The sequence below is a fragment of the Capricornis sumatraensis genome, chromosome 6 (genome assembly GCF_032405125.1).
Source record: "Capricornis sumatraensis isolate serow.1 chromosome 6, serow.2, whole genome shotgun sequence".
NCBI lineage: Eukaryota > Metazoa > Chordata > Mammalia > Artiodactyla > Bovidae > Capricornis > Capricornis sumatraensis.
Genome location: NC_091074.1, coordinates 105,898,912 through 105,926,038, shown reverse-complemented (window position 1 = coordinate 105,926,038; position 27,127 = coordinate 105,898,912).

Below are 27,127 nucleotides of genomic sequence, written 5' to 3'. Positions count from 1 at the left end.
ATATCAAATAAATTAAAAAGAATGATTGAAGTTTTTCTGATGATTGCATTGCCTCCTTCTCTGTTTGCAAACGGTGACCAGTGTTGAGGGGGAAATCTGTCTTCGGCAACCAAGTTCTGTCAAGTGTTTTTAAGAACTTTCTGGTGGAAAGGCAGCCCTACCCCAAGGAGAGATTTTCGATAGCATTTCTATTAACTAAGTTATCAATGCTCCAAGATCCTGCAGAATTGAAAAATGGGGTTTGCAGGGATGAGTATGTCTACATGAATCTTTGAATGTAAGTTTCTGTGAACTTAGTAATATGACAAAATTTACAGTATTGACTGCTAACGTGGTTGTTGTTCAGTCGCTAGGTAGTGTTTGACTCTTTGCAATCGCATGGACTGCAGCAGGTCCGGCTTCCTTGTCCATCACTATCTCCTGGAGTTTTCTTAAACTCATGTCCGTTGAGTAGATGATGCCATCCAACCATCTCATTCTCTGTCTCCTCCTTCTCCTCCTGCCCTCGATCTTTCCCAGCATCAGGGTCTTTTCCAGTGAGTTGGCTTTTCACATCAGCTGGCCAAAGTATCGGAGCTTCAGCTTCAGCATCAGTCCTTCCAATGAATAGTCAGGGTTGATTTCCTTTGGGATTGATTGGCTTGATCTCTTTGCAGTCCAGGGGATTCTCAAGAGTCTTCTTTAGCACCACAATTTGAAAGCATCTATTCTTCAGCTCTCAGTCTTCTTTATGGTCCAGCTCTTACATCCATACGTGACTACTGGAAAAATCATAGCTTTGACTAGATGGACGTTTGTCAGCAAAGTGATGTCTCTGCTGTTTTGCATGCTGTCTATGCTTGTCATGGCTTTCCTTCTAAGAGCAAGCATATTTTAATTCCATGGCTGCAGTCACCATCTGCACTGATTTTGGAGCCCAAGAAAATAAAATCTCTCATTGCTTCCACTTTTCCCCCTTCTACTTGCCATGAAGTATTGGCTTCTAATATTAAAATATAAATATATGTATGTATGTGTATTAAAGGTAGTTGGAGAATATGATGTGTTAAAAGGGATGAATGAAAAGCCAGTTTGTTCTACAGTTCAATGGAAGGATATATGGTTTACTGGGAGGAAAACATGCCTAATAATGAGTGGAAAGTGCTCAGAGAAGGAGCGCCCCAAGGAGGGGAAATAGAGATACTAGAGGGGGAAGGAATCTGTGATGCCTGGGGCAGAAGTCTGGGAGCCAAATGATCTATGGGCTATAGGCCATTTGACTCTGGGTTGGGGTAGCTTCCCTAGTGGCTCAGAGGGTAGTCTGCCTACAATGCGGGGGACCCGGGTTCGATCCCTGGGTCAGGAAGATCCTCTGGAGAAGGAAATGGCAACCCACTCCAATACTCTTGCCTGGAAAATCCCATGGACAGAGAAGCCTGGTAGGCTACAGTCCATGGGGTCGCAAAGAGTTGGGCATGACTGAGCGACTTCACTTTCTGGGGTGTACGCAAAGGCCTTTGTCTGAAAGAACCAGAAATTATAATATAATTTATGATGAGGGAGCCCTGTGAACCAGTGATACAGGAAGGGACTCAGAAGGTGGCAGGGATGAGTCATGCCAACTTGTGGTTCCAGAAATGAGGAGAGGGCTTCTTTAGAAGCACTTCACGCTTAGAGCAGCCGGCGGATAACTGGAGTCCTCGGTGAGTGCATCGCTGCAGCGTAAGAAATAGCCTATTTTTCAAAAGCCCAGTCTCCTGTTCCAGCAAACAAAATGGTCCAACTCTTCCAAAGTTCTCACTACTGACACCTTTTCCCCACTGCAAAGTCAGAAAAATGAGAGAAATGATTGTCTTGTATAGTTTGGATTTTTTGATATGTGCCCTGGTGGCTCAGACGATAAAGAATCTGCCTGCAATGAGGGAGACCCCAGTTCGATCCCTGGGTTGAGAAGATCCCCTGGAGAAGGGAATGGCTACCCACTCCAGTATTCTTGCCTGGAGAATCCCATGGACAGAGGAGCCTGGTGGGCTACAGTCCATAGGGTTGCAAAGAATTGGATGTGATTGAAAAACTAGCACTTTCACACTTTCATAAGAAATGAAAGTGAAGTTCCAAAATTAAGTACATTTTAGTTTCTTCAACATACAGTGTGCAGCAAATAATACAACGTATTGCCAGCCTGTTTAGTTTACCCTTAGACCAATGTGGTCCCCTGCTGTTGTGTTGGCTGCTGAGTGGGTGGGGCAGAGGGCATGGAAATAGTGTCAGAGAACTGTGGGTCTGCAAGAGGCGTGATGATAGAGGTCAGGGGCAGCCCTAGGCACTGGACCATCTGCCTTCACATCCCAGCTCTGCACTTTTATCCGCTGGAAATCTAGGGCAGGCCACCTGGAGTTTAATTATTTAAATTGGCTGGCCTGCACAGCCCCCCAACCCCCATAGGATTTCTCAGATCTCTGCTAGTTTTATCTAAGAGGCATAGAGATGAAGCATATAGGCTCTGGGCCTGGGCATAAATTCTGACTCTACCCCTCACCAGCATGAGATCTTGGGGGCAGTTAAGCAACCTTTCTATGCCTCAATATCTCCAGTTGTGAAACTGGAATAATAACAGTTGCAATAATAAGTTGCTTCAGTTATGTCTTCACTCTTTGCAACCCCATGGACTATAGCCCACCAGGTTCCTCTGTCCGTGGGCTTCTCCAGGCAAGAATACTGAAGTGGATGGCCATGCCCTCCTCTAGGGGATCTTCCTGACCCAGGGATTGAACTTTCATCTCCTGCGTCTCCTGTATCAGCAGGTGGATTCTTTACCACTGCCATCTGGGAAACCATTTGGCCCACCCTAGGTATTCATTATGGAGAAGGAAATGGCAACCCACTCCAGTACTCTTGCCTGGAAAACCCCATGGACGGAGGAGCCTGGTAGGCTATGGTCCATGGGGTTGCAAAGAGTTGGACACGACTGAGCAACTTCACTTTCACTTTTCACTTTCATGCATTGGAGAAGGCAATGACAACCCACTCCAGTGTTCTTGCCTGGAGAATCCCAGGGACGGGGGAGCCTGGTAGGCTGCCGTCTGTGGAGTCACACAGAGTTGGACACGACTGAACTGACTTAGCAGCAGCAGCAGGTATTCATTAAGAGGCTGTGGAGGGACTTCGCTGATGGTCCAATGGTTAAGAATCAGCCTTCTAATGCAGCAGACTTGGGTTAGATCCCACATACTTGGGAGCGACTAAGCCCAAGCACTGCAGCTATTAATAGAAGCCAGCTGTTAACAATGAAGAGCCCAGCTGCTGCAACTAAGACCCGACACATAAACATTAATCAACTAAATATAATTTTTAAAAAGAGGCTATTGAGCACATGCATGAATGAATACCTGTAGTCTAATTCAATGGCTTGCCATAGAGATATTGGATGTCTGTAGCTTTCCAAATTTGCCAAAAGCACTTGTGCTTTTCTGCATCTCACACACCTTAAGATGGGATATAGACACTGTCTCCTACTTCCTCGCCTATTCTACCCTGTGGTGCTCACAAACTAAAAGGGCAAGCTTATACAACATGGGACCCTGAGAGCCTCAGGGAGCACCTCTTCACTCCTCCTTCGGTACGCTAGGGAGTCATAATATCCCCAAAGTCTGGAAATCCAAGGACACTAATTAATTATAGACACAAGTCAAATCACCCTTCATCCTTTTCTCCGTGAATATTTCTGGTGGAGAGCAGTCCTCACTGTCATTTGCTGCGGAAGTGGGCAGGCCCCAAAAGCAGGCAGGTTCCCTGTTAACCCAGAGCCCGTCTATCTGCTGCCTGGGTGGCAGTGGCAGTTCCGCCCCGTCATAAACATTAAGACACGAAATAATGGAATGTTTAGTCTGAGTAATACATTAAGGAAATCAATTAGGCCCACATGCAACTTTCTAAGATTTTAATTACAGTACTTAGGGTACCACACTAGAGCAGTTTGTCAGGAACATAATTTGTTAATGAATAACAACTGACACAGTGAATTAGCTGGGATTGTAATTAGCTCTTGCTAGCCATCCATTGGAACCCTGATCAAAAGCCAGCCAGTGAAAGAGGGAGAAATCAGCTGTAAATGATAACCCCGACAGCTCTATCGGGGCTGTCTCCCTGACGCTGGTGCACCCAGAGGGGCCTGGCTAAGTCCACGTGCAGAGTTTAACTCAAGTGAGGTCAAAGAGCAGCCTCTGCCCAACCTGGGAGCCTGTTAGAAATGCAGATTCTCGGGCCCCCACCCCAGACCTGTCCAATTTTAAGAATCTGCATTTTAAGATGCCCAGGTGATTTCTGAACATATTGAAATTTAAGAAGCACTGTCAGAATAAAAAGAGCAGAGGTTCAAAGTCAAACAATCTTACTGTAACTCTTGACACGCTCACCTGCTCACTAGAGTTATATCTTTGGGCAATTGCTAAGTCACTTTGAGCCTCTGCGTCCTTATCAGAAAGTTGCACCTACTAATACCTATCCTGGGGGGTCCTTGCACTGACTAGCAATCGCATATGCATGTGCCTAGCAAATAGCAGGTGGACAGTTAATGAGGGCGTAGGAGAAACTCAGAGAGGCTTCCTGAGACCTGGGCCTGACTCCACGTGGTGCCACGTGGTCCTCCGTCCCGGGGTCACTTATGTGGGTCACGCCTTCATCCCTCCAGTCTTCCATTCCACAATGGGGGAGGACTAGGAGAGAAGAGATGAAATATTACAAGTAAGTTAAATGAGTAGAGACAATATTTTTAAGGATAAAATAATGAAAATAGAGAAATTAGTCAAAGAATATGGTAAAGTTAGATTAAATTGATTTTGTCTTTTTAAGTGGCCAAATGACCAAATAGGAAAACACTGGTTGGTAATGTGAAACACTTGGGAGGGTGCAGGGCCCAGAGTGTTCTCTGTCTTCCTATGGGAGGGAGAATCCTGAGGAACAAAGCAGTGGTGAGCATTCCTCCCAAGGTGGGGTTCATGCTGTACTCTGGAGATGTGCAATCCATAGTTAAGGAGCAGTGTTTTAGGAAACACCTCTGACTCACCGTGCACAATGGATATGTTCTTGACAGAGCATGCAAGCTTAAAAATATGTACATCATCTGTCAATGGACATCTTGCTTCCATGTCCTGGTTATTGTAAATAGTGCTGCAATGAGCATTGGGGTACATGTGTCTTTTAGAATTATGGTTTTCTTAGGGTATGTGCTGTGAGTGGATAAAGAAGATGTGGTATATATATGCTGTGGAATATTACTCAGTCATGAAAAAAATGAATTTGAGTTAGTTCTAGCGAGGTGGATGAACCTAGAGCCTTGTGATATGGAGAGAAGAAGTCAGAAAGAAAAACAAACATACTCTATCTATATACGAAATCTAGAAAAATGGTATTGATGAACCTATTTGCAGGGAAGGAATGGAGACGTAGATGTAGAGATGGGACTTGTGGACCCAGTGGAGGAAAGAGTGAGAGGGATAAATGGAGAAAGCAGCATCAACATATATACACTATCAGGTGTAAAATGGACAGTGGGTGGGCAGTTGCTGTATAACACAGGGAGCCCAGCCTGGCCCTCTGTGATGACCTAGAGGGGTGGGAGAGGGGAGGGAAGGGAGGCTTAAGAGGGGATGTATGTATAATTACCGCTGATTCATGTTATTGTATGGCAGAAAGCAACACAATATTGTAAAAATTAAAAAACAAACAAAAAATAGGTACATCAAAGCAATTTTCTCATTAGAAAATTTCCCTCTAAGTCTCCTCAGGAAACTCAAGAGTGTTAGAAGGAACTCTTACATCAGCTGATTATTAGACCATGTGCTCAAACACAAGGATTACCGCTGTGTCAAGGCTTATACAGAAAATGGAAATATCCTTACAGCACATTGTGGGTAGACTAAGGGGTTCTGAGGTCACCTGTGTGGGTTAAGGTGGAAAAATAATTTTTTTACATCATGTAATTACAAGAAAAACTAAAAATTGAGAAAGATTTTTGACATACAGTTTGTGATGGCACCCCACTCCAGTACTCTTGCCTGGAAAATCCCATGGACAGAGGAGCCTAGTAGGCTGCAGTCCATGGGGTCGTGAAGAGTTGGACACGAGTGATTTCTCTTTCCCCTTCCCTTTGCATGAAACATCCAAATAGAGTATTGTCAATTTTCAAAATGAGAAAATAAATGAGTTTTCTTCCGGAAATGTTAACTTTTTATCATCAAATTTGATGCTTGTCTATACTCAATTCCTGATCAAAACTTTTAATAACGATCTTTTCAAATTTTGGATATTCACCACCAATGAGAAATTTTGTTTGTGTGAGGAGGTCATACAAATTTATTTAAATCATTGTTTCACAGCTATTTCAAAATTTGTAGTAACTGAAATTATACTTAGGGACTATAGCTGCTGCTGCCAAGTCACTTCAGTTGTGTTCGACTCTGTACGACCCCCTAGACGGCAGCCCACTAGGCTCCCCTGTCCCTAGGATTCTCCAGGCAAGAACACTGGAGTGGGTTGCCATTTCCTTCTCCAATGCACAAAAGTGAAAAGTCAAAGTGAAGTTGCTCAGTCGTGTCCGACCCTCAGCGACCCCATGGACTGCAGCCTACCAGGCTTCTCCATCCATGGGATTTTCCAGGCAAGAGTGCTGGAGTGGGGAGGGACTATAGCAGTCCATCCTTTTCTTGAAAAATCTAATGTTGAAATTTCTTGTGATAATGCAAATGATTTTTGAATCTAATTGAACTTTTTCATGTCTAGAACTTCAGAATATTAATGTAGCTCTAATTTGCAAAACTTCCACACATCATTTGAGTAGTCATCACTGACAGGACACATCAGTTCCAAATGGGCAGAAATCTCAAATATATGGGAAGGCCACCACCAGAAGCTCAACCTTCCTGCTTCCCCTTCTCTCCTCTCAGACACGTGGCACCCTGGGCTCTGCACTGTGCTCCTTGAGCACCAGGAACACGAACACTCCCGGAAGCTCCATGGGCCTCTTGTCCATGAGGGGCAACCTGGGCTCCATGCTTACCTGCTGGCATGGCTGTGGGCATGGAAGGGCTCCTGGTTAGTCCTGCTCAGAATGCTGGGGCTGACCTATTTGTGCTCAGTGGTGCTGAGTACACTTCTGCTTGTAGGGACTGTGGGAGGTACAGACAGGTTTGGCTTATCTGGGACCACCCTCTGTAGAGCCCCAAATAAGGCTGCTCATGGCCAGAGGTTACCAGTCTGGGGTTTTGGGCAGCCCCAAAGGCTTGAGGTTGAAGTTTCTGTTGTGGTACGTGTGGAACCTACTCATGGCATGCAACTGGGCCCATCGGGAATCTCCAGATTACTCACATGCAGGAACCAAGCCATCCTCTTTCTCTTCTACTTCTTGAATCTGTACATGGTAGGCTGTCTTGCCCCCTTCCTCTTTTAATTCCCACTCCAAGGATTGGTTGAATGATTGGGGTCTTTCTCCACTGTGTTGGAGGAGACTTGGCCAACTCCAGCTGGTCTTCATGTCTTCCCAGGGACACTCTGACTTTGTCTATCCTTCTCATCCTACAGGAAGATGCCTGGAATACTCAGCACTAGGGTTGGATCAAATGTGGTCCTTTTAGTGCTTTGACTGGCTCCACTGCCACTGGGAGTTGTGGTTCTCTGTGCTTTTTTTTTTGGCTGCTCTGGGTCTTAGTTGTAGCATGTGGGATCTAGCTCCCTGACCAGGGATTGAACCTGGGCCCCCTGCACTGGGAGCTCAGAGTCTTAGCCACTGGACCACCAGTGCTAAGTCTTTACATGACAACAATAACGTCCCGTTCTCGGGTTTGAGGAATAGAGGAGGAGGCAGAGTTGGAAGCCTCATCTGCCTTCTTTATTCTCTTACAAAGGCTTTCCTTTGGAGCATCAGGCACTTACGTAGCTTTTAATAAATTCTGTAATTTCTTACCCATTTGGTCACTAAAAATTAAGTAGGATGAGAGATTTCAATTGATGTAATACCATGCATTCTAAAAGTATGCCTAGATCATGTGCAGAAATTACAGAAAAGTTAAGTTGAAAACCACAGCTCACCAACCCCCCAGTCATATCAAGGATATAATGAGAGGAAGAGAATGGAAAGTTAGGGAAAATGGATGAAAGTTTCTTTGGAGAGAGTTGTGGCTTGGAAGAAAAGTTATGACCAACCTAGATAGCATATTCAAAAGCAGAGATATTACTTTGCTGACTAAGGTCCATCTAGTCAAGGCTATGGTTTTTCCAGCGGTCATGTATGGATGTGAGAGTTGGACTGTGAAAAAGGCTGAGCGCCAAAGAATTGATGCTTTTGAACTGTGGTGTTGGAGAAGACTCTTGAGAGTCCCTTGGACTGTAAGGAGATCCAACCAGTCCATTCTGAAGGAGATCAGCCCTGGGATTTCTTTGGAAGGAATGATGCTAAAGCTGAAACTCCAGTACTTTGGCCACCTCATGCGAAGAGGTGACTCATTGGAAAAGACCCTGATGCTGGGAGGGATTGGGGGCAGGAGGAGAAGGGGACGACAGAGGATGAGATGGCTGGATGGCATCACGGACTTGATGGCCATGAGTCTGAGTGAACTCCGGGAGATGGTGATGGACAGGGAGGCCTGGCGTGCTGCGGTTCACGGGGTCGCAAAGAGTCGGACACGACTGAGCGACTGAACTGAGCTGTGGCTGTGCTGTGAGTCCTCCTTCCCCACCCAAGGAGGCAGGTTAAAGGAGCTTCCTTCCTCATCGTGTCAAGCTAGAGGAGTTTCAATGGGACAAGAGAGCATTTAGGGAAACACACAGGCCTGTTGTCTGATCCCACACCCTTGTTCTCACCCAAAATGCCAGAGGGTGAAGCCTGGGCTATTAGCTGATGTAGCAGAGGAGAACCGCTCCTTCTTGGGGATTGGTCCTCATTCCTAGAGTGAGTGCAAAGACAGGGTAGTTTTTCTGGCAACTCTGGATAAGGTCATCTTGTATCCTGTCCAATGGAGCCATCCAGGTGGGAAAAGTACCCTTAATAGAGGCTGAGCTGAGGTTGTGCTTCTAGATTTCTAGGGGCAGAGGAGAGAGGGAGCAGTGCTAGACCAGCAGATTTGCTTGGGTCAAGGGCATGGCCTGTGAGAACACATCAGTGAACTCCCGCATAAAACAACTTTAATATCATCCCATCGGCAGGGCTCAACCTGTTAATGATAGTCAGATACAAGCGTTCCTGCCACTCCTCCCTCTCTTTCCTATCCCCGATCCCCACCTGAGCTGTGCTTAATCGCTCAGGCATGTCTGACTCTTTGGGACCCCATGGACTGTAGCTTGCCAGGCTCCTCTGTCCGTGGGGTTTTTCAGGCAAGAATACCCATTCAGTTCAGTTCAGTCGCTCAGTCGTGTCCGACTCTGCGACCCCATGAACCGCAGCACGCCAGGCCTCCCTGTCTATCACCAACTCCCGGAGTTCACTCAGACTCACGTCCATTGAGTCAGTGATGCCATCCAGCCATCTCATCCTCTGTCGTCCCCTTCACCTCCTGCCCCACAATACCTCCCAGCATCAGGGTCTTTTCCAATGAGTCAACTCTTTGCATGAGGTGGCCAAAGTACTGGAGTTTCAACTTTAGCATCATTCCTTCCAAAGAAATCCCAGGGCTGATCTCCTTCAGAATGGACTGGTTGGATCTCCTTGCAGTCCAAGGGACTCTCAAGAGTCTTCTCCAACATCACAGTTCAAAAGCATCAATTCTTCAGCGCTCAGCCTTTTTCACAGTCCAACTCTCACATCCATACATGACCACAGGAAAAACCATAGCCTTGACTAGATGGACCTTAGTCAGCAAAGTAATATCTCTGCTTTTGAATATGCTATCTAAGTTGGTTATAACTTTTCTTCCAAGGAGTAAGCATCTTTTAATTTCATGGCTGCAATCACCATCTGCATTGATTTTGGAGCCCAAACAAATAAAGTCTGACACTGTTTCCACTGTTTCCCCATCTATTTCCCATGGAGTGATGGGACCGGATGCCATGATCTTCATTTTCTGAATGTTGAGCTTTAAGCCAACTTTTTCACTCTCCTCTTTCACTTTCATCAAGAGGCTTTAGCTCCTCTTCGCTTTCTGCCATAAGGGTGGTGTTATCTGCATATCTGAGGTTATTGAGATTTCTCCTGGCAATTTTGATTCCAGCTTGTGTTTCTTCCAGTCCAGCGTTTCTCATGATGTACTCTGCATATAAGTTTAATAAGCAGGGTGACAATATACAGCCTTGATGTACTCCTTTTCCTATTTGGAACCAGTCTGTTGTTCCATGTCCAGTTCTAACTGTTGCTTCTTGCCCTGCATACAGATTTCTCAAGAGGCAGGTCAGGTCGTCTGGTATTCCCATCTCTTTCAGAATTTTCCACAGTTTATTGTGATCCACAGTCAAAGGCTTTGGCATAGTCAATAAAGCAGAAATAGATGTTTTTCTGGAACTCTCTTGTTTTTTCCATGATCCAGCGGATGTTGGCAATTTGGTCTCTGGTTCCTCTGCCTTTTCTAAAACCAGCTTGAACATCTGGAAGTTCATGGTTCATGTATTGCTGAAGCCTGGCTTGGAGAAATTTGAGCGTTACTTTACTAGCATGTGAGATGAGTGCAATTGTGCAGTAGTTTGAGCATTCTTTTGCATTGCCTTTCTTTGGGGTTGGAATGAAAACTGACCTTTTCCAGTCCTGTGGCCACTGCTGAGTTTTCCAAATTTGCTGGCATATTGAGTGCAGCACTTTCACAGCATCATCTTTCAGGATTTGAAATAACTCTACTGGAATTCCATCACCTCCACTCGCTTTGTTCATAGTGATGCTTTCTAAGGCCCACTTGACTTCACATTCCAGGATGTCTGGCTTTAGATGAGTGATCACACCATTGTGATTATCTGGGTCATGAAGATCTTTTTTGTACAGTTCTTCCGTGTATTCTTGCCATCTCTTCTTAATATCTTCTGCTTCTGTTAGGTCCAGACCATTTCTGTCCTTTATCGAGCCCATCTTTGCATGAAATGTTCCCTTGGTATCTCTAATTTTCTTGAAGAGATCTCTAGTCTTTCCCATTCTGTTCTTTTCCTCTATTTCTTTGCATTGATCGCTGAAGAAGGCTTTCTTATCTCTCCTTGCTATTCTTTGGAACTCTGCATACAGATGCTTCTATCTTTCTTTTTCTCCTTTGCTTTTCGCTTCTCTTCTTTTCACAGTTATTTGTAAGGCCTCCTCAGACAGCCATTTTGCTTTTTTGCATTTCTTTTCCATGGAGATGGTCTTGATCCCTGTCTCCTGTACAATGTCATGAACCTCCTTCCATAGTTCATCAGGCACTCTATCTATCATATCTAGGCCCTTAAATCTATTTCTCACTTCCACTGTATAATCGTAAGGGATTTGATTTAAGTCATACCTGAATGGTCTAGTGGTTTTCCTTACTTTCTTCAATTTAAGTCTGAATTTGGTAATAAGGAGTTCATGATCTGAGCCACAGTCAGCTCCTGGTCTTGTTTTTGTTCACTGTATAGAGCTTCTCCATCTTTGGCTGCAAAGAATATAATCAATCTGATTTCGGTGTTGACCATCTGGTGATGTGCATGTGCAGAGTCTTCTCTTGTGTTGTTGGAAGAAGGTGTTTGCTATGAGCAGTGCATTTTCTTTGAAAAACTCTATTAGTCTTTGCCCTGCTTCATTCCGCATTCCAAGTCCAAATTTGCCTGTTACTCCGGGTGTTTCTTGACTTCTTACTTTTGCATTCCAGTCCCCTATAATGAAAAGGACATCTTTTTTGGGTGTTAATTCTAAAAGGTCTTGTAGGTCTTCATAGAACTGTTCAACTTCAGCTTCTTCAGTGTTACTGGTTGGGGCATAGACTTGGTTTACCATGATATTGAATGGTTTGCCTTGGAAATGAACAGAGATCATTCTGTTGTTTTTGAGATTGCATCTAAGTACTGCATTTTGAACTCTTTTGTTGACCATGATGGCTACTCCATTTCTTCTGAGGGATTCCTGCCCACCGTAGTAGATACAATGGTCATCTCAGTTAAATTCACCCATTCCAGTCCATTTTAGTTCACTGATTCCTAGAATGTCGACATTTACTCTTGCCATCTCTTGTTTGACCACTTCCAATTTCCCTTGATTCATGGACCTGACATTCCAGGTTCCTATGCAATATTGCTCTTTAACAGCATCGGACCTTGCTTCTATCACCAGTCACATCCACAGCTGGGTACTGTTTTTGCTTTGGCTCCATCCCTTCATTCTTTCTGGAGTTATTTCTCCACTGATCTCCAGTAGCATATTGGGCACCTACTGACCTGGGGAGTTCCTCTTTCAGTATCCTATCATTTTGCCTTTTCATACTGTTCATGGGGTTCTCAAGGCAAGAATACTGAAGTGGTTTGCCATTCTCTTCTCCAGTGGACCACATTCTGTCAGACCTTTCCACCATGACCCGCCCGTCTTGGGTTGCCCCACAGGCATGGCTTAGTTTCATTGAGTTAGACAAGGCTGTGGTCCTAGTGTGATTAGACTGACTAGTTTTCAGTGTGTCTGCCCTCTGATGCCCTCTTGTAACACTTACCATCTTGGGTTTCTCTTACCTTGGGCGTGGTATTAATTTACATATAAATGGTATGTTTACTCAGGTCACAGAAATTTCCTGGGTCCCCAAACCTCTGCAGCCTCACATGGAACAGGGACTTTTCTACATATACCCTAGGGGCAGGGTACATCTTATTCATTGTTATTTCCACATACTAAGATCAGTATTTGAAATGAAATGGGTACCACTAGGTTAGTTCCCTTCCCCATCACTGCCTAATCTGTAGCTGCCCCTGGCCTCGCTTCTAGGTGTTCCCATTCGTCTTACCAGAACTCTCGCCCATCAAACAGACCGGTTATGCTTTCTTTGCTTCAAGCTTGATTCCCAGGTTTATCTGTCCAATTCTAAAAACACTTTGATTTTTTTAAATTATACTGAAAAGAGGAAGAAAATTATTTTCTAAGGTCAGGTAGTTGGGCCCTGGGACAACTGGGAAAGAAACAGATGAGTTCTGAGAGATCATCTGAAACTCTGTCCATAAAAAAAAGCAAACCACTCTATTTCTGATATTTCTGCCTCATTCAATGACGTTTTCTTTGGAAAAACTGAATATTTATTATTCATTTTATGGGCAGAGGAGTGAAATGGCCTGGGTCTAGAGATGAGGGGCAATTAACCGCTGGTCGGTGACTGCCCTCGCCATCTAATAAAAACAGGTTTATGTGAAAGCATTGTAGGCCCACTGCTGCCTCTGTTTCAAAAGAGAATTATTTATTTTGAGTCACATTGTTTCCTCTCTTCAATACCGGTTTTGAAAAATGATTTGTACTTTTATCTCGCTGTGTGCTTCTCCTGTTTCTCTGGCGCAGCCTCTGCCTTAGGAGATAAACCGCATATTAGGTTATTTAATAGCCTCCCACCTGTTCTCTTGACCCTGGGTTTTCCCTCCATCCTTGCAATTCAGGCCTCAGCCCACATAGTTCCCAAGTTTGGCCCTGGCCTGCAGGTCAAGAGCACCCTTGGCTCACTGAGCAAGGACCAAAGGCTCGAGCATGGCCTTGAAGGCCCTCTGCCTTCTGCTCCTTTCTGCCGTGTTCTTTCTGCGCCAGTTTCACCAGCAGCTGCTTTGCAGGTGTGCCCCCTTTTCTAGAGCACCCTGTGTCCTCCCTTTGAACGTGTTGTCTCTCCAGTTCTACCTGCTCTGCACTGCTCATCCTCCAAAGCCCGGAACCGACGTTACCTTTTCCTTGAAGATATCCCTCGTCCCTCCTGCTGAACGAGTGGATGTCCCTCTTCACCGGGTTGTTGAAAGGACTGAACAAGATTATGTGTAGAAGTAGAATGGTGGTTGCCACGGGCTGAGGGAAGTTGTTGTTCAGTGGGTAAAAAGTTTCAGTTATGCAGAATGAGTAAGTCGTAGACATCTGCTGTACACCGTTGTGCCCATAGCAATACCGTATGGTGGGACCTCCCTGGTGGTCCAGTGACTAATACTCTGCACTCCCAAGGCAGGGGTTTGATGCCTGGTCAGCGAACTAGACCCCACATCCCACAACTAAGGTTTCACATGCTGCGACTGAAATATCCCACATGCTGCAATTAAGATCTAGTGCCGCCAAATAAATAAATATAATAATAAAAACCAAAACAATACTGTACTGTACATCCAAAAGTTTGTTAAGAGGGTAGATCTCATTCTGAGTTGTTACCACAATAAAATGAAAAGATTATCCACATGGATATGTAAAGTGAGATGCCTAGCAAACACTAAAAACACAAGTTTTGTTTTTTACTTTCTACATGGTTTACTTCTTTGAACTCCAAGAGTATTTATTTCTCCTAGGGCAGCAAAGTCATTCTTCTTAACCTTGTGTCATAGTTACTTCGGTGCATATCTCAATTGTTATGTATCACAGTAAGAAAGAAAAAGGGACCAATTTTGATGTCTGACAGTTGGTTTGGGGAGCTGTCTCCAAAACTCAGTAATTGTGTGGTCTTGAGTAAGTTGTTCGATTTCTTTATGACTCATGGACGTGAGTCTGAGCAAACTTCAGAAGACGGTGAAGGAGAGGGAAGCCTGGTGTGCTGCAGTCCATGGGGGTCACAGAGAGTCAGACATGACTTAGCAAATGAACAACAACAACAACAATTTTATAATCTGTTTGAAAAAGGGAGAAAAAAAAAAAGAAAAATAACGATTATCTCTCTGGTCCTAGTTCAGTTCAGTCACTCAGTCGTGTCCGACTCTTTGCAACCCTATGAATCGCAGCATGCCAGGCCTCCCTGTCCATCACCAACTCCCGGAGTTCACTCAGACTCACGGCCATCAGCCATCAGTGATACCATCCAGCCATCTCATCCTTGGTCATCCCCTTCTCCTCCTGCCCCCAATCCCTCCCAGCATCAGGGTCTTTTCCAATGAGTCAACTCTTCGCATGAGGTGGCCAAAGTACTGGAGTTTCAGCTTTAGCATCATTCCCTCCAAAGAAATCCCAGGGCTGATCTCCTTCAGAATGGACTGGTTGGATCTCCTTGCAGTCCAAGGGACTCTCAAGAGTCTTCTCCAACACCCCAGTTCAAAAGCATCAATTCTTCGGTGCTCAGCTTTCTTCACAGTCCAACTCTCATATCCATATATGACCACTGGAAAAACCATAGCCTTGACTAGACGGACCTTTGTTGGCAAAGTAATGTCTCTGCTTTTCAACATGCTATCTAGGGTGGTCATAACTTTTCTTCCAAGGAGTAAGGGTCTTTTAATTTCACGGCTGCAGTCACCATCTGCAGTGATTTTGGAGCCCCCCCCCCCAAAATAGTCTGACACTGTTTCCACTGTTTCCCCATCTATTTCCCATGAAGTGATGGGACCAGATGCCACGATCTTTGTTTTCTGAATGTTGAGCTTTAAGCCAGCTTTTTCACTCTCCTCTTTCACTTTCAAGGATGGCTTAAACCTGCCAGTACGCGTAACAATGGTGGCAGATACATGGCAGCTGCTTGCGGTCCTGCTGTGGTTTCTTTTCTTCTTTGAAGGCAGTGACTACAATGTCTGCATGTTATAACCCTAAAGCACACAGCATGAAGCCTTGTGCATAGTCACAGCTCAGTAAATGCTTGCTGAATGAATGAATGAATAAGTGAGTGAAAGGAAGATTGGAAAGAAGGGAGGTGGGAAAGGAAAAGACAAAGAAGGTCAGCTTGCTTATGTCTTCTTTGTAATGCAAAGTTGTGATGGTTTTTACTCAAAGACAAGTCTCTCCAATGAGAAGAGGGATATTTCCTTGTCATCCTAACCCTGTGCAACACTTTTAGTCAAAGCAGCATCCTTTATACTTGGAAAGAGAGCTGTTTAAAGTTCGCCAACTTTTGGAAGCCAAAAGTTGATATACCAGCAATGTCACCTCTGTTAAACAAAAAAAAATTATTCTGACACTTGTTAAAATGGTAAGGAAGACTTTATTCAAGGCTAGTACAATAAGGGTGAACTCTGCTGCACTAGTGGAGAAAGATAAATCTCAGCTTTGAATACAACAAAGACAAATGGGGATTTGTAGCCAAGGAGCAGAATTAAGTGGTGAGTGAATAAAAAATTACTAAGAAGAGACATCATGGGTAGGGAAATTCTTGCTAAATTGACCTAATAGGATTCTTGCTGAAGGCAGGTCAAGCACTTAGACATCGAAGGTGGGGAATGGGGAACTTAATCAGATACCAAGAGTGATCAAATATCAAGGGTGCTGGGATTCTTGGTAAACTGACTTAGCAAGATTCTTGCTAAGAGTGGGTAGGCAGACTGAAGGCAGGATGGGGGCTGGGACTGAGGTCTAGTTGAGAACAGGGCTCTGAGGAACACGGATAAGGTTTGGTTAAGGAGGCCTGGGGAAAGCTCTCTGCCCCACTCCTACTGGGGAGAGCTGGAGTGGACAGGGTTGCTGCCCCAGAGGTCATGAGATTTTGGCAAACATTATAAATATTCTTATCTCTGGGTTTTCATTTATGAGAGAGACATGATGTCACTTTTAATCCCAACTATCTCAGTGGGTATATTAGTTTCCTGTAACTGCTGTCACAAATTGCCACAAACGTGGTGATTAGCTAAGAGTAACACAAGTGTACTCTCTCTCAGGTCTGTGGGTTTCCCTGGTGGCTCGAATGGTAAAGAATCTGCCTCCAGTGCAGGAGAGGTGGGTTCCATCCCTGGGTCAGGAAGATCCTCTGGAGGAGGGAATGGCTACCCACTCCAGTGTTCTTTCCTGGAGAATCCCATGAACAGAGGAGCCTGGTGGGCTACAGTCCATGGGGTTGCAAAGAGTTGAACACGGCTGAGTAACTAAGTACTCACATACACTCTTTCACAGGTCTCTGGTCTGAAGCCTGAAATCTGTGTCACTGGGTCAAAATCAAAGCCAGAAGGGCTGATCTCCTTCTGAAGGCCCCAGGGGAGAATCTGTTCCCTGCCTCTTCCACCATCTGCTGCCTGCTGGCTTTCCTGGGCTTGTGGCCACATCATTCCAGACTCTGCCTCCGTCTTCACATGGCCTTCTCTTCTTCAGGCTGTTTCTAACCTTTCTCTGCTTTCCATTTATATGAATACATACTGTGATAGTCTGCTCGGGTTGCCATACAAAATATCATAGACGGGTGGCTTAAACAACAGAAATGTATGTGTCATAGTTCTGGATGCTGGAAAATGCAAAATTCAGGTGCTGGCCAATTTTGTGCCTGGTTCGAGTCCTCTTCCTGGCTTGCAGACAGCCACCTTCCCTCTGTGTCATCACACTGTGTGTGGGGGTGGGAGGAGAGACTGAGAAAGCTCTGCATCTTTTATAAGGCCACCAGTCTTCTCAGATTAGGACCCCACCCTTGTGACCTCATTTAACCTTAATTACCTCTTAAAAGTCCTGTCTCCAGATCTAGTCACATTGGAGGTTATGGCATCAACATACGGATTTGGGGGGTATACAATTCAGTCCATAGTGCATGAAACTGCATTTAGGATTCACCTGGATAATCCAAGATCATTTATCCATCTAAAGATAGTTAACCTAATCACACCTGTAGAAACCCTTTTTCCTAAGGGTTAAGGTAATAAGGGAAGGTAATAGGTAATATTTTTCCTAATAAGGTAATATTCACAGGTGCCAGGATTAGGACCTCATATCTTTGTTCTTCTTTATTTTTATTTGGTGGCTGCACTATAAGGCATGCAGGGTCTTAGTTCCTCTACCAGGGATTGAACCTGCAATGGAAGCACAGAGTCTTAACCACTGGACCACCTGGGAAGTCCCAGGAGCTCATATCTTTGAAGCCACTGTTGAGCCTACTACCAGCCTGCCAAATGAATCATAAGAGCCTGGGTTTATAAAAGGCTTGGAGGTCCTTCATGGTCTTAATTGAATCCAGAGCATTATAGATTTATTCACAATAAAATAATCCTCAGGATGATTTCAAAGTTTGATTATTCTAGAGTTTTGTTGCATTGAAGTTTGTGGTGTGCATGGTGACTGGAAATCTTCCCTTGACCTTTAGTCCTTTCCATGTGGATGTTTAATAAGTAATAAAATTGAACAGAATATTGTTTTCCTCCCGCCAGACTTATTCATTGCCTATTCCTCCACACGTCAGCCAACAGCCATGCATCCATCCAACAGCTCAAGCCAGAAGCCTAGGAGTGCTTCATTCCTCTCTTTAGCCTGTATTTTAAATCCAGTTGTGATCTTTAGCAAACAGGGTGGCATGGGAACCACCAATCAGAGCAGAATCAGGCCGTAGAGCAGTCTAAGGGGTGTCACTATCATGCCAGGCATTATTATAGTTTTGATTCTAGGGGAAGTCTGGTGGCATTGGGGTATTGGGGTGGGTCACCACATGGGACTTTTGGCAGTGACTGTTCACCAACTATTATAGAAATATTTCAGTATGGTCGCTGGGAGGGCTCTCTCGGGACTTAGCAGCAGGCAGGGACATAGTGCCCTGCCTGAATCCAGCTTATCAGGTCCTGCTGCCTCTACATCCAAATCGTGTCTTAAGTCCAGACACTTCCGCCCACCTCAGCGGCGACTACTCTAGAACTGAGCACCATCTTCTCCCGCAGACCTGTAGGGCTTCCTGCTCCCAGGTGTGCACTCCCAGAGTCCCTTCTCCAAGCAATAGCCAGAGGGATCTTTTAAGAATATAAAGTGTATCATGCCATTCTGCTGGAAGCAGATTCCCTTGTACATAGCACACTATGCAGCCTTCTTATCCTGACCTGTTTGACCTTTGCCCCTCTGCTGTGGCCTCATCTTCTCTGTTTCACTCTCCCCAGCAGCTTTCTTCCCATATCTTGTTTCCTTCCCTCATGACCTTGGCGCTGGCAACTCTCTCTTGAATGCTATTCCTGCCTAGATCTTTGCATGGTTGTCTCCTGCTTCAGGGTTCAAGTCAAGAGTCAACTGTCACCCTTCTCCATGTGTTATAATAAAAGTAGCTTTGTGCAATATCTTTTGTTTACTCACTCAAACTTTTATTGAGTTTTATTACTATGACCTTGGCACTCTACTGGGTACAAGGATACACAAATGAATAAGACCAAGTTGTTTTCCTCAAGGGCCTCAGCTGAGTGAGAGAGCCAGAAAAATAATTTCAAAGACCTCGAGATATTTATGGTACAATGCAAAAATGAGCTGTAATTGAAGTCTTGTGGGAGCCCAGAGAAGGACGTAACTATTAATAACTGTGCCTGGGGGAATCAAGGAAGGTTTCAGAGAGTCACTGACTTTACCTGGATAATTACAGTGGAGAATTCTTATTTTAGAATGAATGAAATGGAACTAAATTATACTGTTCAATTTAAGACAGAAGATTAATCTGTGTTTGGTAAATATTTAAACAGGAGGTAGTCCTGATTCTCATACACAATTTTAACAGGCACTAAATAAAGCAGAGTAGATTTCTTCACTTTTTTGTCCCGAAGGTGGAAAAGTTTAGCTTGCTTTATAGTAAAGACTGATAGCAAGTAACATCAGAAGTGGAGACCTTTGAGTTGATGGATTTTTCAGTTGCAGTGAGGTGAGTGGAAAGTCATGGTCACACGGCTGACCTGTTTTTTATCTCTGAAATAAGGCTTGATTAAGTTTGTTTGTATTTTCCAGGAAGGTGGATGTCCCTTCCTTTTTATCCAGCTTTACTGAGGTATAATTGACACGTAACACCATGTAAGGTATACAATCTGATGATCACTTATATATTGAACAACCTATATATTGCAATTTATATATTATGAACACTTATATATTGCAAAATGGTTACTACATTTAGGTTACCTAACACAGCTATGCTGCTGCTAAGTCACTTCAGTTGTGTCTGACTCTGTGTGACCCCATAGACGGCAGCCCACTAGGCTCCTCTGTCTCTGGGATTCTCCAGGCAAGAATACTGGAGTGGGGTGCCATTGCCTTCTCCAATGCATGAAAGTGAAAAGTGAAAATGAAGTCACTCAGTCGTGCCAACTCTTAGCGACCCCATGGACTGTAGCCTACCAGGCTCCTCTGTCCATGGGACTTTCCAGGCAAGCGTACTGGAGTGAGGTGCCATAAGCTCATATAATTAGATGTATTTGTGTATGTGTGGTAAGAACATTTAAGATCTGCTCTTAGCAACTTTGGATATATAATTCCTATTGTTAACTATAGTCCCCATGCTATGTAACACATTCACAGAACTTACTCATTTTTTAACTGGAAGCTTCTGTGTTAAGTGATAAGTTGCTTCAGTGTGTCTGACTCTTAGAGACTCTATGGACTGTAGCCTGCCAGGCTCCTCTGCCAGTGTGATTATATATTAATTTCTGAATGTTTTGTTCAACATCTGTGTCTCTGCTGTATTGAAAGCTCAACAAAGGTGGAGATGTCTATGGCCCACTGCCGGATCTTCATACTGTGACCCTGGATCTACTCACTGAGCATATAGTTGGTGCTCAAAAGACATTTATTCAAAAAATGAATAAATGAATAATCCTGATAGTTTGAGTAAAAGCCAAAAAGAAGATAATTGGAGGATTCACACAAATTAAAGGATAATTGGGGTCAAAGGGACACCTCCTCGAGGGCAAATCAACCTGTGGTGGTTCATAGAGATACTTCAATTGGGTGTGAATTCCAGCTCCCCAACCATTCTGATATTTTCTGCCAAAGGGATAATTTAAATTAGACTCATGGGGCAGGAGGTGCTCAAAATGTTAGATAATGAAAATGGTTTTTATTTCCTCACTGAGCCGTTATTCTTTCCTTCTAGAAGGAGAGAAGTACTAGTCATTCTTAAATCTAACAGGAAACATTAAGATTTATTGAATACACTCAGGAAGAATATTCTTTAGAGTTAACTTAAATAAATGGGTTAAGTTGGTATAATTTGGGAATATATCATTTAATAAGAAGTTTAAATTTGGTGAATAGATCACTGAACAGAGAAGCTTCTTTTTACTCCCCTGGGGATCAAACTCTACCTGCCTTTGGTGAAAGAGGCTACAATGTCAGTACCACTGAAAAAGGGGAATGATCCACCTAAACTGTTTGGAGGTGGCTCAGTAAAGTTTCCTCGCAAGTCTGACCCATGGTCTCCCCCCCGTGGTGTTATGAACTGTCTTGATGTACTCTAATCATGCACAACTCTTTAGGCTTCTTTTGGTGCAAAATGAGAACTGAAAAGTGTTGGTGCCTTTTAACCGAAGGTCACCAGGAACACACTTGTAGTCAAAGTTACTTTCTTGGTGTGGTAGAGTAGATGCTAAGATTTCTGCCCCCTGGTGGATAAGCCCTATGTCATTCCCTCCACCCAACTCTTCAGTGTATGCTCAGTCGTGTTTGACTCTTTGAGACCCCATGGACTGTAACCCACCAATCTCCTCTGTCCATGGAATTTCCCAGGCAAGAATACTGGAGTGGGTTGCCATTCCTTCTCCAGGGGATCTTCCCAACCCAGGGATGAACCCACATCTCCTGCATTGACAGGCAGGTTCTTTACCACTGAACCACCTGGGAAGCCCAATACATATGCATAATATATGCCTAATATAATATCCCTAAGATTAAAGGATATAGGCCTCACTGGATTCTCCTACCCTACTCAGGCAAAGGTAGAAAGTGTATCTAAAATATTATTAATTGATACATAGATATCTTATAACTGTAATTTCACCAGTGACAGCCCATTTGTAATACCCACCATGCTGTTTCATAAAACTCATTTTTGATGTCCAATATGCTGATTTACAAAGCATTCATTTTTGATTGAGACAGGATACTCTTGAAAAATGAGTATCTGGATTAGAATGACCACCTGAGAACTTTATACATTTCAATATAGTGTCCTTTCTGGGCTGGAACTTAATCCAGTGGTTCTCGTCCTTGCCCATCTATCTATTGGCGAACCCTGGGGGATCTTTTAAAACCAATGATGCTGGTGCCGCACCTTCAGACCAGGTATATCAGGCCATCTGGAGGCAGCATCCAGGCTTTGGTGTTTTTTAAAGCTCCCAGGGGACTTCAGCATGCAACCCAGGTCGAGAACTACTGGCTTACTCCAAAAATGTGATTAACAGCATGCTGTCTGTGCTGAGGTATCTTAAAGTAAATTATGGATATCTTTAGAATATGGTTGCCTATTAGAATTCCCTGGGGAACATTAAAAAACTAAACAAAAAAGATGCTTGAACCTAACCCCAGATCAATTAAATAAGAATGTGTGGGGGAGGGCCCTGAGCACTGCTGTCTTGAATATTTCAAAGTGACTCTAATATGCAGCTGGTTGCAGGTCCGCTGTGATGGACAACGAGTGACAACTGCAGACGGCAGGAACCTGTAGAAGCCTCACGAGGAAGCGGCTCCTGAGGCCCCTCCACTTGGTGCGAGGGGCACTGCCCGTGGTTCCCAGGGGCTCTGAAGCTCCTGGACTCTGGGCACCAGAGGAAGCCAGCAATCTCCCAATGCCAGCTCTGCTTATCTCCCTAAGCCTCCCAATCCCAGTTCCCATCCTCTCGTCCCAGACCTCCTTTAAAGTCACGGGCCCGTGTCTGCCCCTCCTCACCCCGACCCAGGCTGCCTGAAGTCCTCGGTGTCCTTGTGGGCAGGGAATGAGGTCACCTGGACTTACCTGTGCTGACTGTGGCATCGACTCTGCCCATGTCTCCACTTGACCTGGAACATGGGAGGCGGGTATAAAGCTCACTCTCCCCAGCTGTTGTCCTTTTACATGCTGGGCACCAATGCCCTTCAGATGGGCCCCAGCTGTCTGTGCCATCTACAGAGGATGGCCAAAGGGGGCCTCCTGGACATTGATGCCCCCTCCAGAACTGTCCTGGCCTCCTCTGGTTTGCTCATTTCCCCTTTTGTCGATTCCTCTCAGGTTTGCTTTTTGTTCCACCTCACCCTTTTTTATCCCTCAAATTGGCTCTGGCTTCCAACTACCCTTTTGAATGGATGACAGGAGGAAATCTGATGTGGTGGTGAAGAAAGATGGATTTTGGAATTACATCCTCCTGGGTTTGGATTCACCACTTACTTCCTTGGCCAGCTGTTTGACCTCCCTGAGCCCAAATTTCATCTGTTTAAAAAAAGGTCAGAGGTACCTTATTGTACAGATTAACTAGAGGATGCCTAAGGAGGCCTAGGGCAGAATCAGACATAATGAATAGCATCTATTTTATCATTATTATTATTGCTGTTATTATTCACCTTGGAACTTCCAAGCTGGATATAGCTTGACTCTAGAAGCATAATTTTCAACCTTGGCTTTACTTTGGAATTTCCTAAGGAATGCTAAAATCTTGGGGCCTGGGCCCCACCCCTGAGATTCTGACACAATCATCCAGGGGAGGGGGCCAGATCTTGATTAGTTTAAAAGCTCCCAGCTGGTGGGTCTGATGTGCCGCCAAGGCTGAGGACCAGAGCAGTGGTTCTCAAAGTGTCGTCCCAGCAGCAGGAGCATCAGCAGCACCGGGAGCTTGCTAGAAATGCAGATGCTCGGCCCTCCTGAGGCATATCTCGGGGTGTGGAGCCCAGCGACCTGTGTTTTAAGGAGCCTGCCTGTGGATTTAAATACCCTATTGGGTTTGAGATTTGCTGTGGCAGGGGATATGCCCTCATTCACATAAGTCTCCGCTGGCTGGCTTTGGTGGTGAGGGGCAAGACCTCTCTTCGTAGGGGATCTTACCTACCAGGAGTGGCTTTGCTTCTGAGTTCCAGCCTGCTTGATTGAAGATGGAATTTAAAGGTGGTCCATCAGTTGAACATGGAGAAGGAAATGGCAGTCCACTCCGGTATTCTTGCCTGGAGCCTGGTGGGCTTCAGTCCATGGGGTTGCAAAGAGCCGGACACTACTGAGCACGCAGTACATCAGTTGAACTAAAGGGGCACCTGTATAACTGCGTTTCCCAGGGAGAATGCACATATGCTCAGTTTCATGTTCATCTGGCATGCTTTTCAGTGAACAGTAGCATCAGACAATTTTGCTTTATGCATTGTTTTAAATAAAATAGAGGAACTCACCAGCTTTATTTTCATTGCATGCCATTTTCCTTGGTATTTAAGAGCACTAAAAGGGATGTATGTGTATGCATGCTCAGTTGTGTCGGACTCTTTGGAATCCCATGGACTGTAGCCCACCAGGCTCTTCTGTCCATGGAACTTTCCAGGTAAGAATACTGAAGTGGGCTTTCATTTCATTCTTCAGATCTTTCCGATCCAGGGATCAAACTCGAGTCTCTTAAATCTCCTGCATTGGCAGGCAGATTCTTTACCACTGCGCCACCTGGGAAGCCCACTAAAAGGGATACTAACATGATACAGCAAACTTTAAATTCACCCATTGTTGTGACCTGACCTTGGCTCATTTGCCTGTCCACCACAAGCAGCTTCTTTTCTGCTGAAGTTTCATGGTTTTCAGTGACTAGAGGTCAGTGAAGGCAATAGGTCTCCTCTAAACCTCTCTTCTGGGTGATGTGCTACAAAGCAGGCAAGGTTGGACCAAATTTAACCACATGTAACAACAAAAAATAGTAAAGAAACAAACAAAATTCCCAACACAGTAATGGAAAGCAGACAGACTGGTCCAATCTATTTTAGTGTGGACCCTGCATTCTTGAGGTTCTCCAACCTAGATGGTTCACCTTGAGGCAAAAATGCCACAAGGTTCTGCTCATTGGCTAAGCTTCTCCAGCATCCCTGGCATTGTGGGTGTTGGACTTTCCCGGGCACTATAGGATATTTAGCAAACCTGGACCCAGGTACTGAATCCTTACTTGCCATTCTCCTCCATCCACTACCTACCCCTTAATCACTGTGATAGCCCCCAAATGCACCCCATTTCCTAACCTCTGATAAATGAAGGAATGATGGGATCAAATGGATCTCTTGACCTAGAGTATTACTCTGAAGGTGTAAAGTGTTACTCCCAAGGTTGCTGGGTTTTGATACCTGATTTTTCAAAGTATCTATTAATGCAAGGCAGAATGATTCTTGAATAGCTTGCGTTTCACTGATGAAACATTATTTCTAATATTCCTTACGCTAATTAACGGGCTCTATCTGCAGCTTCAGATAGTGGTATTTAAAGCAAGCACTTGTCACAGTGCTTGTAGCAGGCACTGGAGCTGGAGTACAGTCTCCTGATTAGGGCCTTTCAAATGCTAACCAGCCACCTCTGGAATATGGATTCATGATTAGGGTACTTCACATATTAATTAACCATTTCTAGGGTGTAGACTACTTTTAATTTACACCTCATATTTCTCCTATCTGTGTTGAAGCATGCTAATGTAAATTACAGATAAGGTTCTATATCTCAGAAGGGAAACCTCTTATGTGGTTGATGGGGAAGTTAGCACGTGTCTGGCGGGTGATCCAGCAGTACACGTCAGAAGGCCTTGGAAAACACATCACTGTTGACCCTGGGATATAGTGACCAGTTGTCCTGATTGGCCAGAACTCCAGGGTTTCCCTGGATGTGATGCTCTCGGTGCAAAAACAGGGCAGTCCATGGCAAGCTGAGCTAGTCTGTCACCCTACCAGCACCTCTGCCTGGAGAAACTTCTCCTAAGGGAAAGAGACAGGAAAGATCACTTATGTAATATGTGTCACTTGTGAGAAGGGCAAATTTGGAAGCGATTTACAGGAATAGCATAAGGAAATTTGTTGAATACATTTTTGTATATCCATCAGCGGAGAAGGCAGTGGCGCCCCACTCCAGTACTCTTGGCTGGAAAATCCCATGGACGGAGGAGCCTGGAAGACTGCAGTCCATGGGGTCGCTGAGGGTCAGATACAACTGAGCGACTTCACTTTCACTTTTCACTTTCATGCATTGGAGAAGGAAATGGCAACCCACTCCAGTGTTCTTGCCTGGAGAATCCCAGGGACGGGGGAGCCTGGTGGGCTGCCGTCTATGGGGTCGCACAGAGTCGGATACGACTGAAGTGACTTAGCAGCATATCCATCAGAAAGAGTAACACAGTTCTGAAAAACCCATTCTCTCTGTGTTAGTCAGAGAACTAACTCAGCTCAGTCAGCTCAGGCTGCCATAGCAAAATACGAAGGACTGTGTGGCTTAAGGGGCTTCACAGGTGGTGCTAGCGGTAAAGGAGCCGTCTGCCAACGCACGAGACATAAGACACTTGGGTTCCATCCTTGGGTTGAGAAGATCCCCTGCAGGAGGGCATGGCAACCCACTCCAGTATTCTTACCCGGAGATCCCATGGACAGAGGAGCCTGACAAGCTACACGCCTAGGGTTGCGAAGAGTCGGACCCGACTGAAGCGACTTAGCAGACACACACGCATGTGGCTTAAGCAACAGAAGTTTATTTTCTCACAGTCCTGGAGGCTGGAAGTCCCAGACCAAGGTCTAGCAGGGTGGATTTCTTGTGAGGGCTCTCTCCCTGGATTGCTAATGGCTGCCTTCCTGCTGTGTCTTCACAAGGCAGAGGGAGAGAGAGAGCCAGCTCTCTGATGTCTTTTTTTTTTTAAAGATTTTTTTTTTTTTTAATGTGGATCATTTTAAAGTCTTTATCAAATTTGTTACAATATTGATTCTGCTTTATGTTTTGGTTTCTTGGCCCTGAGGCATGTGGGATCCTAGCTCCCCAACCAGGGATTGAACCCTCATTCCACGCATCGGAAGCCACTGGATCGCCAGGGAAATCTCTTGTGTCTCTTCTATAAAGGCACTGACCACATTGGATTTGGGTCACAGTTTAGAACCTCCTTTAACCTTAACGTCTTCCTTACTCCAAATATAGACTCATTGAGGGTTAGGGCATCAACATATGAATGTTGCAAGGACAGAATTTAGTCCATAGCATTCTCACAGATCGACTGTGAGGAGATGTTTACAATATTCAGTGTTTATTGAAGCCACAAAACTGTATGGTATGATTCAGATACTGTATGAAAAACAAATCAGAAGTACATATGTTTCTATAGGAAGACTGGAAGTCTTTATAGCATGTTTAAAAAGGAAATTAAGTTGCTTTAAAGTTGTATTTTTTTAACTGTCTATAGTTTTCCAGCTATTTTTGGCTTTTGTTTTATATTC